At 46.5% G+C, this 13,739-nt stretch overlaps 1 protein-coding gene across 1 annotated transcript in view; it reads right to left on the bottom strand.

Moving 5' to 3' along the window:
• Wwp2 (WW domain containing E3 ubiquitin protein ligase 2) overlaps positions 1–13,739 on the bottom strand; it is a 121,276-nt gene that overhangs the window by 106,981 nt on the left and 556 nt on the right. The window lies entirely within an intron of this gene.

Below are 13,739 nucleotides of genomic sequence, written 5' to 3'. Positions count from 1 at the left end.
GAACTGAGCTCAGTCCCTGGACTCACATGGTGGAAGGGCGGAACCAGCTCCACAAAGATGGCCTCTGACCTCTGGGGCTCACAGGAGCCATGGCGTGTGCATCCCCCCATGCCCTACACACACACACACACACACACACACACACACGCACACACACACACACTGTGTACACAGGGGCAATGATAGTAAATAGGAGCTGGAGAGATGTCTGTTGAGAGCATATACTACTGTGTTAGAGGACCTGAATTCAGTTACACACACACACACACACACACACACACACACACACATCAAGCAGCTCACAACTGCCTATAACTCCAGCTCCACGGGATCCAGCACCCTCTTGTGGCCTCTGCAGACACCTGCACAAACACACACAGACATAAACACACACAGAAATGCTAACTTTTTAAATATAAAAACAGTGAATTTTTTTATTGGGTTGTTTGTTTGCTTTTTTTTTTTTTCCAACAGGGTCTTACTGTGTAGCCCTCACTCTGTAGACCAGGCTGGCCTCTAGCTCACAGAGATCCACCTTTCTCTGCCTCCCAAGTGCTGGGATTAGGTGTGCACCACCACAGCCAGCTCATTCAAGGATTCAATATTGAAATGTTCCTTTCTACCAAGGTGGTGTGGCGATAGAGAGCGTGAAGACAAGAGCACAATGGCATGGCTGGTCTTTGTTTTTGCACCTTCAATGCAAGCATGATCGCTGTGAGGCGGTGAGTGAAGATGAGCATTGTTATGAAGAGTTTTGATGAAGCAGAGTCTCAGAGAAACTGATAGTAAAGCAGCACAGGCTGAGTGGTGTTCTACATACATAATCCCAGAGTTTGAAAGGCAGGAGGCTCGCTGTGAGTTCAAGGTCAGCTTGGACTATACAGTAATATTCAGCCTCGTGTAGTAGCACACACCTGTAATTCCAGCAAGGAAGGAAGGTCAAGGCTAGCCTAGGCTTCAAAAACAAAACAAAACATCAACCCAGAGCTGTCCTCACAATAGGCAAACCCTCTGGCCCTAGACTAATCTTTACCAGATACGGGGTGGAAACCTCCAGAATGTTCCTGAGAGGAAAACAAACAAACAAACAAACAAACAAACAGTGCAGCATTCTACAGCTCAAGACCCCAGGAGACCTTGTCACTACCTCCAACAGTGATTCTCAATCCCCTCCATATGACTGAGCAGACAGTACCAGACACAACCGAGCACTCTCATCTCTCAAGTACTAGCTTCTAGGACCCACAACTATTTTGGGGTTTTCTGCCTTTTCAAATTGTGGTGTGTTTCTAAAATGGGACCCTTGAATGATGGGAATCCAATTCACATTCCCGTTCCTAAAGTGGGAGAGGGGAGAGAGGCAGAGAGGGAGGGAGGCAGAAAGAGAAGGACATGCAGCCTAACTAAGTACGGTGAACAGGTGAACTTGCACAGAACAACGGTGTCACAGGGGACATACAGGAAACATGACAGCCTGGAAAAGGAAGGAGCCACTGCAGCCGGAAGTCCCCTCTGCACAGGACAGGAGGCGGCGAGCAGGGAAATTGGGAAATGAATCAGACTGCGAAACTTTACCTGTATGTGCAATATTTTATCTTTTAATATATTTTTTTAGATTTTTATAAGTGTTTTGCCTGTGTGTGTGTGTGTGTGTGTGTGTGTGTGTGTGTGTACCATTGTGTGCCTGGTGGCCCTGGAGGTCAGAAAAAGGCTTCTGAATCCCTGGAACAGGAGGTATGGATGGGGAATGACTCACCACGTGGGTGATGCAAACCAAACCTGGGTGCGGTGGTTCTTAACCACTGAGCCATCCCTCCCAAGCCATTCTCATGACAGTAATCTCAGTCTCTGAACCATTTTGGAAGTTTGACCCTATTTTTTAAGTGAACAACAATCTTAAAGGGGAAATGACAGTACACTGGATGATTTTAATTAGGCCCTGGGGTCGGTGCTTTACCAGAGGGTACGGCACTAAAAGTTGGAAGCCCACTATTTACAGACTTTAAAAAACAAAAGACTATTTTTAAAAATCTTGATGTCTGTTGGGACGCTCTCTTCCCCTAAGGCAACTGAAGTCAGGGTAGTTTTTGAAGCAGCTTGTTCTCCTGAACTTTGGCCTTTGTTCCAAACTTCTAGACAGTGAAACTTGGAGCCCCCATACGGCTTTTCAGAAAAACTGAAGTATCTAGATCTACAACTAACAGCCCCAAAACAAAATCAAGGATAAATGCTAAGAAAGCTCAGAAAGAACAAACCCAGCTGAACACATAGGAGACATAGGGCCCAAAACTCCAACACATTCTTTTCCAGTCCTTCATAATTATAGCCCGCTCTTTATGAACACAGATCTGTTATTATGCGAGCTTTGTCTGCCATTCCACATCCCATTAGCCAGATACATCGGACCATTACAGGGTAGGCCATGTGAACTGAAAACCTCTGCAATGCACATATAAAGAAAGTACCCACAACTAGGCGTCGAAGATGGACATCAGTCTGACGGGTGTGCTGGTTCCCATCAGTGAACCACACACAGGCGGTCCTGACAGACGCCAAAGTCTGAGTCTAGCATGGGCTATATTGCTAGACGCTATAAAAAATAAATAAGTAACTAACTAAATAAATAAATAAATAAATAAGAGATACTGACCCAACTTACAACCTATTGGCCTTTGTCTCAGGGTCTCACTGTCAACATGATCTAAATGAGTACTGTACTGGGTTCATGTCCTCAATGCACACCACAGGAGCATGGAATGTGTTCAGCTGATTCAGAATCACAAAGAGATAGCTACTAACTCTTTCTAGCCAGTAATGAGGAAGTGTTTACATACAAATCTGAAAGACAGAGGAGGGGGAGAAAACAGGAAGGAGGGAAAAAGAAGAAAATAGTCAGGAAAATGGAGTTAGCTAATAAGCCCACGACGTTAAAATATAACCGAGGGCTACATATGCAAAGGCTTCACCCTTTGCATATGTAGGCTCCAAAACTTCTTTCCTTTACTAATTTGGGACAATTTACCTAATCTCTAAATAAATAATAAAATGGCATTTTATCTCTGAACTTGCCCTCCACGTAAATCTTGACAGGCGTTTTTGTTTTGTTCAAGATTTTCCTACCTTGTGTGTAGGCACACACACATGCGCGTGCATACACAGAGGCCAGAAAGGGATGCTCAGGGTCATCCTCTATCATTCCCGTTACTCCTCTGAGGCAAGGGCTCTTCTTGAATCTGGGGCTCAAGTTTTATTGGCTAATGCTCCTGTCTCAGCCCTGCACCAGGCTGGGTCTCAAGCTGGCCAGGAACACCAGATAGTTATATAGGTGCTAGGATCCAAGCCTCAGTCCTCCAATTCCATGCAAGTGCTCCTAACTACTAAGCTCTCCTTCCGGCCCCAAATCTTGTTTTTCAAGACATGGGCTCCTACAGCCCGGGGTATCATGCTAATTCATCATGTAGCAACGTCTGCCTTCATGTCTGCCTCCCAAGTACCAGGACTCGGAAGTATTTTTAAAATCCAAGACAGCACACCTTTATTCCCAGCACTCAGGAGGGAGAAGCAAAGGGACCTCTGAGTTCCAGGCCAGCCTGGTCTACGCAGAAAGTTCTAGGACAACCAGAGCTACACAGGAAAATACTGTCTCGAAAAAAAAAATCAAAAAACAAAATAAAGACTGAAAGAAATAAAAAACAGAAGACTGTATGGGGAGCAGTTGTTGTCCAAATTAGACAGTTGCCTACCCAATTAGACAGGCAGCGGCCCTCCTTAAACTTTGGGAAACTAACTTTGTTTCCCAACAGGCTGACGTCAGGCAGGCAGCAACGACTATAGCCCAGACGCCCTAGTAAGCAGGGACCTGAGATAGCAGAGGTCTGTGGGAAGCCTTGAGTCCTCTCCACTCAGTCCACTTTCTTCACAGGGGTCCAAATCAGCCTGTGGCCACTTCACACTGAGTAATGCTGAGATGCAGCTCAGCCCAGCACAAGAAAGGCCCTGGGTCAAGCTCTGTCCAGTACAGAACTATTTATGCGCCTAGCTAGACACAATGGAGGAAGTTGGGTGACACACGGTAGAGGAGCAGGTAGGAGATGGAGTTGGCTACAAGAACCCTTCTTCTCTTTTTATCTTTTCTTGCAGAGCTGGGCATCAAATCCAGGACCTCAGGATTACTAGTCAAATGTTCTCATACTGAGCTATACCCCAGATCCTGCATTATCTTGGCCCCTGTAGGCCACAGAGGGCACACATGAAACAAGAGTGCATCATCTTTTAGTTATTATTCCTAAATTATAATTCATATACCGTAAGTTTACTCTCTTTTTGTTTTGTTTTTGTTTTCAACACTAGGTTTCTCTCTGTAACAGCACCGGCTATCCTAGAACCTGATATGTAGACCAGGCTGGCCTCAAACTCACAGAGAGCCACCTGCTTCTGCCCCTGCTTCCCAAGCGCTAGGACTAAAGGTGTGCACCACCATGCCTGGCTTAACCTCCTTTTTTAAAAAAGTTAAATTCTCTTAACTGGGTGTAGCGGTATACACCTTTAATAACAGCACTCAGGGGGCAGAAATAGAGGAATCTCTGTGAGCTCAAGGCCAGCTTAATCTACATAGTCAGTTCCAGGACAGACTGAGCTACATAGAGAGACCCTTGAAAGAAAAAAAAGAAAGAAAAGAAAAAAAAAGACAAGTTCTCTTTAGCCCAGATTGATTTCGAACTCACTATGCAGCCTTGCACTTCAGATCCTCTTGCCTTCACAGCGAGGGCCTGGGATGACAGGCACGAGACACCAAACTTGGTTTGTAAGAAGCTGGAGACAGAACCCAGGACCTCCTTCAGACTAAGCGCCATTCCTCACCCCAAACTCATCCTTTTAAGGTGGATAATTGCACTGCGCTTTATTAGATTTGGGTTTGAGCTGCCATCACCTCCGATTCCAGACTATTTCATTATCCCCAAATAAACCTTATCTGTCAACAACCAGCCTGACCCCCCTCCCCCAGCTCCTGGCAAACATCAATCTATTTTCATCCCTGTGGATTTGCCTACTACAGACAATTTGTACAAATGCAGTCATATGACCTGCGTGTGGCCTCTTGGGACTGCTGTCTTTGGTAGAGTGTTTTCAGGTCACTGTAACACGTGTCTTTCCTTTTGTGGCTGAACGCTGCTCCACTGTACGGCTCTACCTTTTACTTATCCGTTTGTCTGTTGTGGACATTGAGGTGTTAGGACCGGCTAACCAATTCACCGTTTTCTCTCCTTGTTTGTTTGGGGGTTTTTAATATTTCTTTATTCACTTTTAAATTACTTGTTTGTGGTATGCCTGCATGAGTTCTTATCTGCACCGGGTGCATGCAGGTGCCCATGGAGGCCAGTGGGTGTTGGATCCCCAAGAACTGGAGTTGCAGGCAGTTGTGAGCCACTGTGTACTGAACTTGGGTCCTCTGGATGAGCGAGTACTCTTACACAGTGAGCCACCTCGCCAGGCCCGTTTCTTGTTCTTCTTCGGGCGCAGGATGGAAGAACCCGGGCCTGACCACACCAAGCAAGCCCTGAGCCTCTCCACACACTGAACTATGCTGTCAGCCTGCATTCACCACTCACCTTTACTTCGGTTTGCTTTTAACTTTGCTTTTGGTTTTCTAACAGGGTCTCTAGCCCAGAATGTCCTCAACTCTACATGGAATCGAGGATGACCTCGACTCCTGATCCTCAGGCCAACCTGAAACAAGTAAGGGGGTTGGGGGGACAGAAGGATCAAGGTTTTAAGGCAGTCTCAGTTACACAGTAAATTTGATGTCAGGCTGGGCTACATGAGACCCTGTCTCAAATGAAAAAAAAAAAAAAAAAAAAGACTCCTAGCACCCAGCACGAGTAACCCAAACTTCCTAAAAACAACCCACACACAAAATAAATAAATAAATAAATGAATGAATTAATAAATAAATAAATAGATAGATAGATAAATAAATAAATAAAGGAGGAGGAGGAGGAGGAGAGACGGTGCCAGTCTGGCCTAGGGCCACATGCCTGTAACCTCAGACTGAGGCACAAGATCACAAGTTCAGGGCTGGCCTATGCTACATCAGTGAGTCCAAAGCCGAGCTGAGCACCTGACAGAGACCGTGGGGGAGGGGAGTGTGCATCACTGGGCTGTAGCTAACTGGGCTATGCTTGCCTAATATGCACACAGCCCTCAGCTCAATTCCTAGCACCCTAAGCAAGAGAGAAACAGGCAGGGCTTACCTGTAAGTAAAGCCCAACCCCGGCCCCTCTTCTGAAAAAAGAGGAGGACCAGAGGCTGTCCTGAAGATCTCTGCTTCCCTCCCCACCCTCAAACTTGTCCAGACCTTACAACACACATGCTTCACTTCTTCCTTGGCTCTTTCTAGCATCCAGAACTGAACTGCCTGGCATTTGCCAGAGCCCCAAACTGAAAAACAACTAAACTTCAAAAACTTTGCCAAACAGCGTGTAAAAACTGGAGTGAGCTTTCTGCCGGAAAGAGGCTACCGGTGCCAGCCACCTCCACCGTGCAGTCCAAGTTGAACCCCAAGATCAAAGCAGTGCAGCTGAGGCACACTGGAGATGAGCCCAACAATACCACCTCCAACCTGGCCCCCAAGATAGTTGACTAGTGATTGAAAAGGTCTGAGGATGATGGGGAAACTGACCACTCAGGGCAGACAGGCCAGACTGACATTGTACGCTCTGCCTTTTGCCCCGACCATCAAAGACTTCAAGGAGCCACCAAGAGATGGAAAGGAGCAGGAAAACACTCCATACAGGGGAAGTCTCACTTTTGATGTGACTGTCAATACAGCCCCACCGATGAGGCACCAGTCTCTAGCTAGAGAACTTTCTCGTACTATTAAGGAGGTCCTGGGCAATGCACAGCCTGTGGGCTGCCTGCCGTGGTGTGGATAGCCACTGCTCTCATGACATCACCTCATAGATGATGTCAGCAGCCATGCAGTGGGATCCCAGCTAGAAAGCAGTAAGAAAAAAGACATCCGACCAAACAAACAAACAATCATGGAAGGTATAATAACAGAGATGGCAAAACAGATCTCAGGACAAATGTCTGATAAGGCATGAGTGACCAACGGAAGAGGCCTGCCCTGAGTCAAGAGACTTGGCATTGCCTAAAAGCAATTACACTCAAATCACTGTTTCTAAACGAAGGTAAGTGATGAGAGAGAACAGGGAACTCACAACCTCCTAAACAGAGTCTAGTTGGAGAACAAGATCTTCCCTGAGAACAAGATTTCAGCTCTTGGAGATTCCACAATTATCACAGTCCTAAATTATACAGGTACACAAAAGCTCACTTGGGCCAGACTGGTACAATAAGACAGCTCAGCAGGAAAACGTGTTTGCTGCCAATACTGAGCATCTGAATTCCACCTCACAAGGTAGAAGGAAAGAATGACTCCCGAAAGTCATCCTCCAACCGCCACACATGTGCCATGATCTGATCACAACCTGACTTGATGTTCATGAACCCACCATCTTCCTGATGAAAACTTTAGATCCCAAGTCCAGGACTGAAATCTTAGTTAGGGTTTCCATTGTGGTGAAGAGACACCAAGACCATAGCAACTCTTATAAAGGAAAACATGTAGTTGGGGCTGGCTTACAGTTCAGAGGTTTAGTCCATTATCATGGTGGAAGCATGGCAGAATGCACGCAGACACGGTGCTGGAGATTTCTACATCTTGATCCACAGCAGCCAGGAGGAGACTGGATGTGTTTTAAACTGGGCTTAGCTTGAGCATTTAAGACCTCAAAGCCCTGCCTCCACACTGACACACTTCTTCTAACAAGGCCCCACCTACTCCAGTAAGGCCATACCTCCTCATAATGTCACTGCCCATGGGCCAAGCATTCAAACTCATGCATGAGTCTATGCGGCCAAACCTATTCAAACTACACACCCACCCAGTATGAAGTTCCATTTGTGTTAAATCTATAAGATGGCAGGCTGGGGGAAGGGAGCACTGTGCTCAATGTGTGTTTTTAAACTGGTATTTTAAACTTTAAAACCCATTTAGTGTCCTGCCTGCCTTTCTCTTTTCTACCCTTGGAGGCTCCTAAACAGGCTGCCAACCAAGAAGTTGGCACTTGCGCTGATTTCAGCGGTACTGCAAGAGAACAGTTGGAAGAACAGCCTTCTCAACTACAAGGAATGAAACCCATCATCTTGTTTTCAAGAGGGCCTTTAATCCCAGCACTTGAGAGGCAGAGGCAGAAGGAGCTCTTGAGGTCAAGGCCAGCCTGGTCTACATAGTGAGTTCTAAGACATCCTGGGCTACATAGTGAGACCTTGTCTTGAAATAAACAGACAAAAAAAAAAAAAGAGTCTTAGCTGTCAGGTGGTGGCACACACATTTAATCCCAGCACTTGGGGCAAGTAGAGGCAGCTGGATCTCTGAGTTCAAAGCCAGCATGGTCTACAGAGCAAGTTCTAGGATGGCCAGGCCTACCCTGTCTTAGAAGAAAAGGTGTGTGTGTGGGGGGGGGGGGGGGTCTTTAAATGAAAAAGGAAAAGAAAGAGCCCCAAGTTCCTAGTGATCCACTGCAGTGCTTAAGTGGTCTTGAGACATGGCCCAATGTCAGCTGAGACTTACTCCACAAGTTCTACTTCAACAGCAGCATTCTTCTGGGATGCACATTCACACTCCTCTCTGGGTGACCTCGTCCAGTCTCAGCTCTGGCTACACAGTAACAGCCCTGTACACCTCTCCTGTCCCTGCTTGCCACCATTTTTCCTATCTAACTGCCCCTGCATCTTCTCTTAGGTTTATACTAGGCCTTGCACAGACAATGTGAACAAAACTGAATCCAGTCTCTGCCCTACAGTCTCCCCCTAACATTTTTGCTTACTGAGACTGGCTCTTATATAGCCTGGGCTGGATTCCAAAGGAGGACAACCCTGACTGAACTTCTAACCCTCCTCCAGTCTCCACCTCCTGAGTGCTGGGTTTGCAGATATGTGCCACCACACCCGTTTATGCGGTGCCGGGATCAAACCCCAGGCTTCATGCGCACTAGCCAAACACTTTACCAGCTGTGCCACATCTCCAGCTCTTGTCCCCCATCTAATGATAACTCCATTTTCTACTTGTTCATTCCCAAAACATGGGCGTCACCTTTGACTGCTCTCCTCCTCTCACATTCCATATCCAAGTCAACTCCTCCACAAATCCTACTGGCAGGGCTTCAAAATACACCCCTGTGCGTTTTTCACCTTGAGTGTGGCAATGCCCTCCTCCTCACACATCTTTTTGCTCCTACCCTGGCTCCCCTTTCTCCTCCATGCAACAATCCCCGTGTGTCTGTCAAAAGGCAGGAGAGTCTATCCACTCCTCAGTTCAAATGTCTCACTCATCCCATGAAAACCAACATTCACACAAAGGCCTACAAGGCTTCTCTGACCTGCCCAATGTTTCCTCCCACACCCAAAACCCTTCTCACAACCCTTCCTGTACTCACAACTTACTTAGCCCTCTCCAGCCATGTTGTGTTCCTGGCTGGGCCCCAACCCTGCCACAGACGTTTCCCCTTCCAAGCGTTTGATATTGCTTATCCCTTCACCTAGACCACTCTGCCCTCTCTAGTCATGTGGTCCATGCCATCTCCCCTATGGGAACTTCACACAGAAGCCATCACACCCGTAATCCTGGCACCCAGGATGCTAAGGCCGAAGTGTGAGTCCGAAGCTAGCCTGAGCTACAATACCAGTTCCAGAAAGCCTGAGTACTGAGCAAGTGTGAGACCTACCCCTCAAAAAAGGAGTGCTAAGATTACAGGCATAGTCACTGCGCCCAGCTGAAACTCATTATTACACTGTCTTTAACAAAATAAATATAAAATATTAGCACTTATAGAATGTATTTATAGATTACATTCTATGATTTTATTAGAATATAAAAACATTGGTGCAAGCCAGTAGTAGTGGCACACGCCTGAAATCCCAGCACTCCAGAGGCAAAGGGAAGCAGATCTCTGAGGTTGAAGCCAACTTGATCTATAGAGTGAGTTCCAGGACAACCAGGGCTACACAGGGAAACCCTGTCTCAAAACAAACAAACAAACAAACAAAAAATCAATGCCACATTGCAGTTTTCATGCTGAATCTCCAAAATCTGATGTATTGACATCACAGGCTGTACCAGGATTTGATGACCACGTGGTCAGTGGCCTCCGCACTGAGTGGTCCAACCCCAGAACAATGCCTGTAATAAAGTAGGGCGTGCAAATATCCACTGAAGGAAGAATATTTTCCTGGGAAAAGACAACCGTGGCATAAGCTATGGTTTGAATGTCTTCCCCCAAGGGTACATAGTAGAAACACTTTATCCCCAGTGCAACAGGGTTGGGAGGACGGACCTTTAAGAGATTAGGTCATCAGAGGTCTAGTGCTGAAAGGACATATGACAGGGCTCTTAGTCCCATGTGTATGCTCTCTTGTCATCTACCAGGGAATGACATAGCAGGAAGGCCCTCCAAAAGTGGCCCCTCCATCTCAGACTTCCCAGCCTCCACTCCTAAGACAAACTTGTACAGTTTGTAAGTTACCCTGTGTGTGACAGTCTGTTACCACACCACAAAATGGACTGAGACAATAAAGAAGGAGAGTGTCGGCAGGGTTTTCTTAACATGTTGTGTTATACATTTACAATATTTTCTCTGACCCTATTCTATTTCTTTCTGTTTTTTCTTTCTTTCTTGTAACCCAAGCTATACCTGAACATTTGAACTTGCAGCAATCCTCCTGCCTCTGCCTACCAAATGCTTGGCTTACAGGTATATGCCACTTATACACAGACTAATAGCACACTTTTTATATTCGAAAACTATTTTAAAATGAAACTTTCCATTGCTTCTATGAATTAAAAATAATAGGTCTAAAAATAAAAATTAAAAAAAAAAAAAAAACAGGTGTGGGAAAGACAGCTCATCAGGTAAAGGCGTTAGCTACCAAGGTGAGCTGCCAAGCCTGACAACTGGAACTCAGTTCCACAGACCCACATGGTTGAAGGAAAAAACCAACTCTTGCATTTATTCACTAGTTATGGAATCTTAAGTCGGGACTTCAGAAAGCCTCAGTTTCATCATCCATAGAATAAAAGCAACCTTCTCAGATCACAGGAATTGAATCAGATGCTGGGCCAGGCACAGTGGTGAATGAAGGCCTGCAACCCTAACTCTTGGAAGACAGAGACTGAGAATCTATCAATCTATCTATCCATCCATCCATCCATCCATCCATCCATCTATCTAGCTTGAAGTAGGGCACAAGTAGCCCATGCCTGTAATCCCAGCACTCTGGGAGGCAGAGGTAGACAGATCTCTATGCCAGCCTGGTCTAAAAAGAGAGTCCAGGACAACCAACACTACACAGAGAAACCTTGTCTCAAAAAACTAAACAAAACAAAAATTATAACCAGTTTGAGGCCAGCCTGGGTTATAACCTACCTTGTGTCAAAAAGCCAAAGAACAGTGTGATACTGTCTCAAAAAAAGAAAAGAGAAAAGAAAGGATGAGCATAGTCAATTGCACACAACACTCTGGAGGCAGAGGCAGGTGGATCTTTGTGAGTTGTAGGACAGCTAGGGCTACATTATGAAACTTTGTTTCAAATAAATAACCAAAAAATAAAAATGAGATGATGGCCTAAGGTCTTTGCAAATGGGAAAGCAGTCCTTAACTGAAAGACTAAGCCGGCCCTGGAGGTGCAGGCCTGCACTACCAGCCACTCAGGACGCAGAGCAGGAGAAGCACGAGTTCCAGGTTTGCCTGAGCTACAGGAATTTGAGGCCACGACAAGCAATTTCTGTTTCAAAAGGAAAAAATAAAATCACAAGAAGAACCGCTATGGTTATAGTTCAGTGGTGAGGTGCAAAGTGCAACAACAATATTAAAAAAAAAAGTGAAAGAGACTGACAAGCCAAGCCAAGCTTTTCCTCCCCATGCTCCTTGTTTTCCCACGGGCCAATAACACAGAACAGAGTTAGCTTCACTGACCAAAGAAAGAGACAGAAAAGGTAAGTTCAAACCCCTTGTTCAGCAGGTACAGCAAGCAGCGTGACCTTTAAAACCTCAATTATTTCTCAAACACTGACCAAGTACTCATAACATACCAGGCATGAGGCTAGCAACCAAGGAAGCCATGTAAAATACAATCACTGCCCTTGAATGATTTACAGTCTAGCAGGAAGATGAGTAAACAAGGAAGAAAAACAAAATGAAGTAAGGTCGGGGCTAAAAGAATGTACATAGTTTGGCAGTTAAGAGCATTTACTGCTCTTCCAGGGGACCAAGTTCAGTTCCCAGCACTCAAGTCCAAAAGCTCACAATGACCTGTATCTCTAGCTCCAAGGGACCCAATGCTCTCTCTTCTGGCCTCTGTGGGCACCCACACCGTACACATGGCATACATACAAACAGGAACACACACGAACACATGAATAAAAGTAAATCTTTTATTTTAAGTCAACTCTCCTAAGCTGTTTGTTCTCTGTGAAGTGGGAATGACCTCTCAGGACTGCTACAAAAACTAGCTTTTCAATGCTTGTCATATACCCCAAAGCCTTCCAACTCCTAATGTATTAACGCAAAATACTTTTTTCCACCTAGTGACCTGTGATTCTGGCCCGTGTCAGCATCCCATTTGAACCCTGACTCCTTCACTGCATTCATAAACTTCATTTCACTTCTGCAAAGCTTAATGTGAAGGGAAAGAAGATGACCTGTTTGCTCATTTAGGTGTTACGGTGTAGGCCAGGCTGGCCTGGAATTTGCAGCCATCTTCATGCCTCAGCCTAGGGAATGAACAATCTTTTTTTTTTTTTTCTTTTTCTTTTTGAGAAAAACAATCTTAAGGTGGGTATTCTAACCTCAAAAAATACGACCTAGGTCACAGTTATAAAGAACACAGCAGAGACTTTTCAGTCACCCCACCTAGTCACAGCTGGCCAAGATAAGCAGTCACGTGGTAAAGGAAGCTGCATAATTTAAGCCTAAGTGGAAAAGTGTCAAAGGAGTATCAGTAGATTTTCAACTGTCCAAGACTTAAGCAGTCAATGCGTTGCTGAGGTAACGCAACACTGTAGGGTAAAAGTCTTGTGATGATCAGAGCAAAGCACCTACACATCTTTGATTTTTTTTTTTTTTTTTCCCTCGAGGATGACCCGATCCGGGAGCACCTCAGAGAAAGACGATCTGAAGGGTTAGGCTCCCAACAAGTGGAAACCCTACCCAAACAGGGCAAAGTGGGTGTGACCAGAGTCAACGATCAAGACTCAGGGATCCCTCCTTAAGTTTAAAAACTGAACGGGACCGGTATCAAAGTCTCGGGTCGCCATCGCCTTCAAAGAGGACAGAGGAAGAGACTCTCGGAACGGGGTCCAGGCCGCACCGTCCAGATTTTCCTCCCCGTCCCTCCAAGCCAGACGCCCACTCTCAGGCAGCCCCTTCCAGGAAGCCTGCGGTCTCCCCGGCCGAGGTCGGGGCCGCTCCACAGACGCAGCTCCTCCGCCCCGCAGGCGCCCAGGCTGGGGTCCCCTCCCGGAAGCGCCAGCAGCCGGCGACTCCCGCCGGGCCCCGCGCCCACCCCGCCCGGGCGCGAGCCGGGACACCCCTCCTCGGAGGCCGGAACCGCGCGCCAGGCCCCTCCCACAGGAAGCCGCCGCCCCCGGCGCCCGCCCCGCGCCGCCCCCGGCCCCTCGC

Source organism: Psammomys obesus, unplaced genomic scaffold (genome assembly GCF_907164565.1).
Source record: "Psammomys obesus unplaced genomic scaffold, mPsaObe1.curated_primary_1811, whole genome shotgun sequence".
In the NCBI taxonomy this organism is placed as follows: Eukaryota; Metazoa; Chordata; class Mammalia; order Rodentia; family Muridae; genus Psammomys; species Psammomys obesus.
This window is presented reverse-complemented; position numbering and strand designations above follow the sequence as displayed.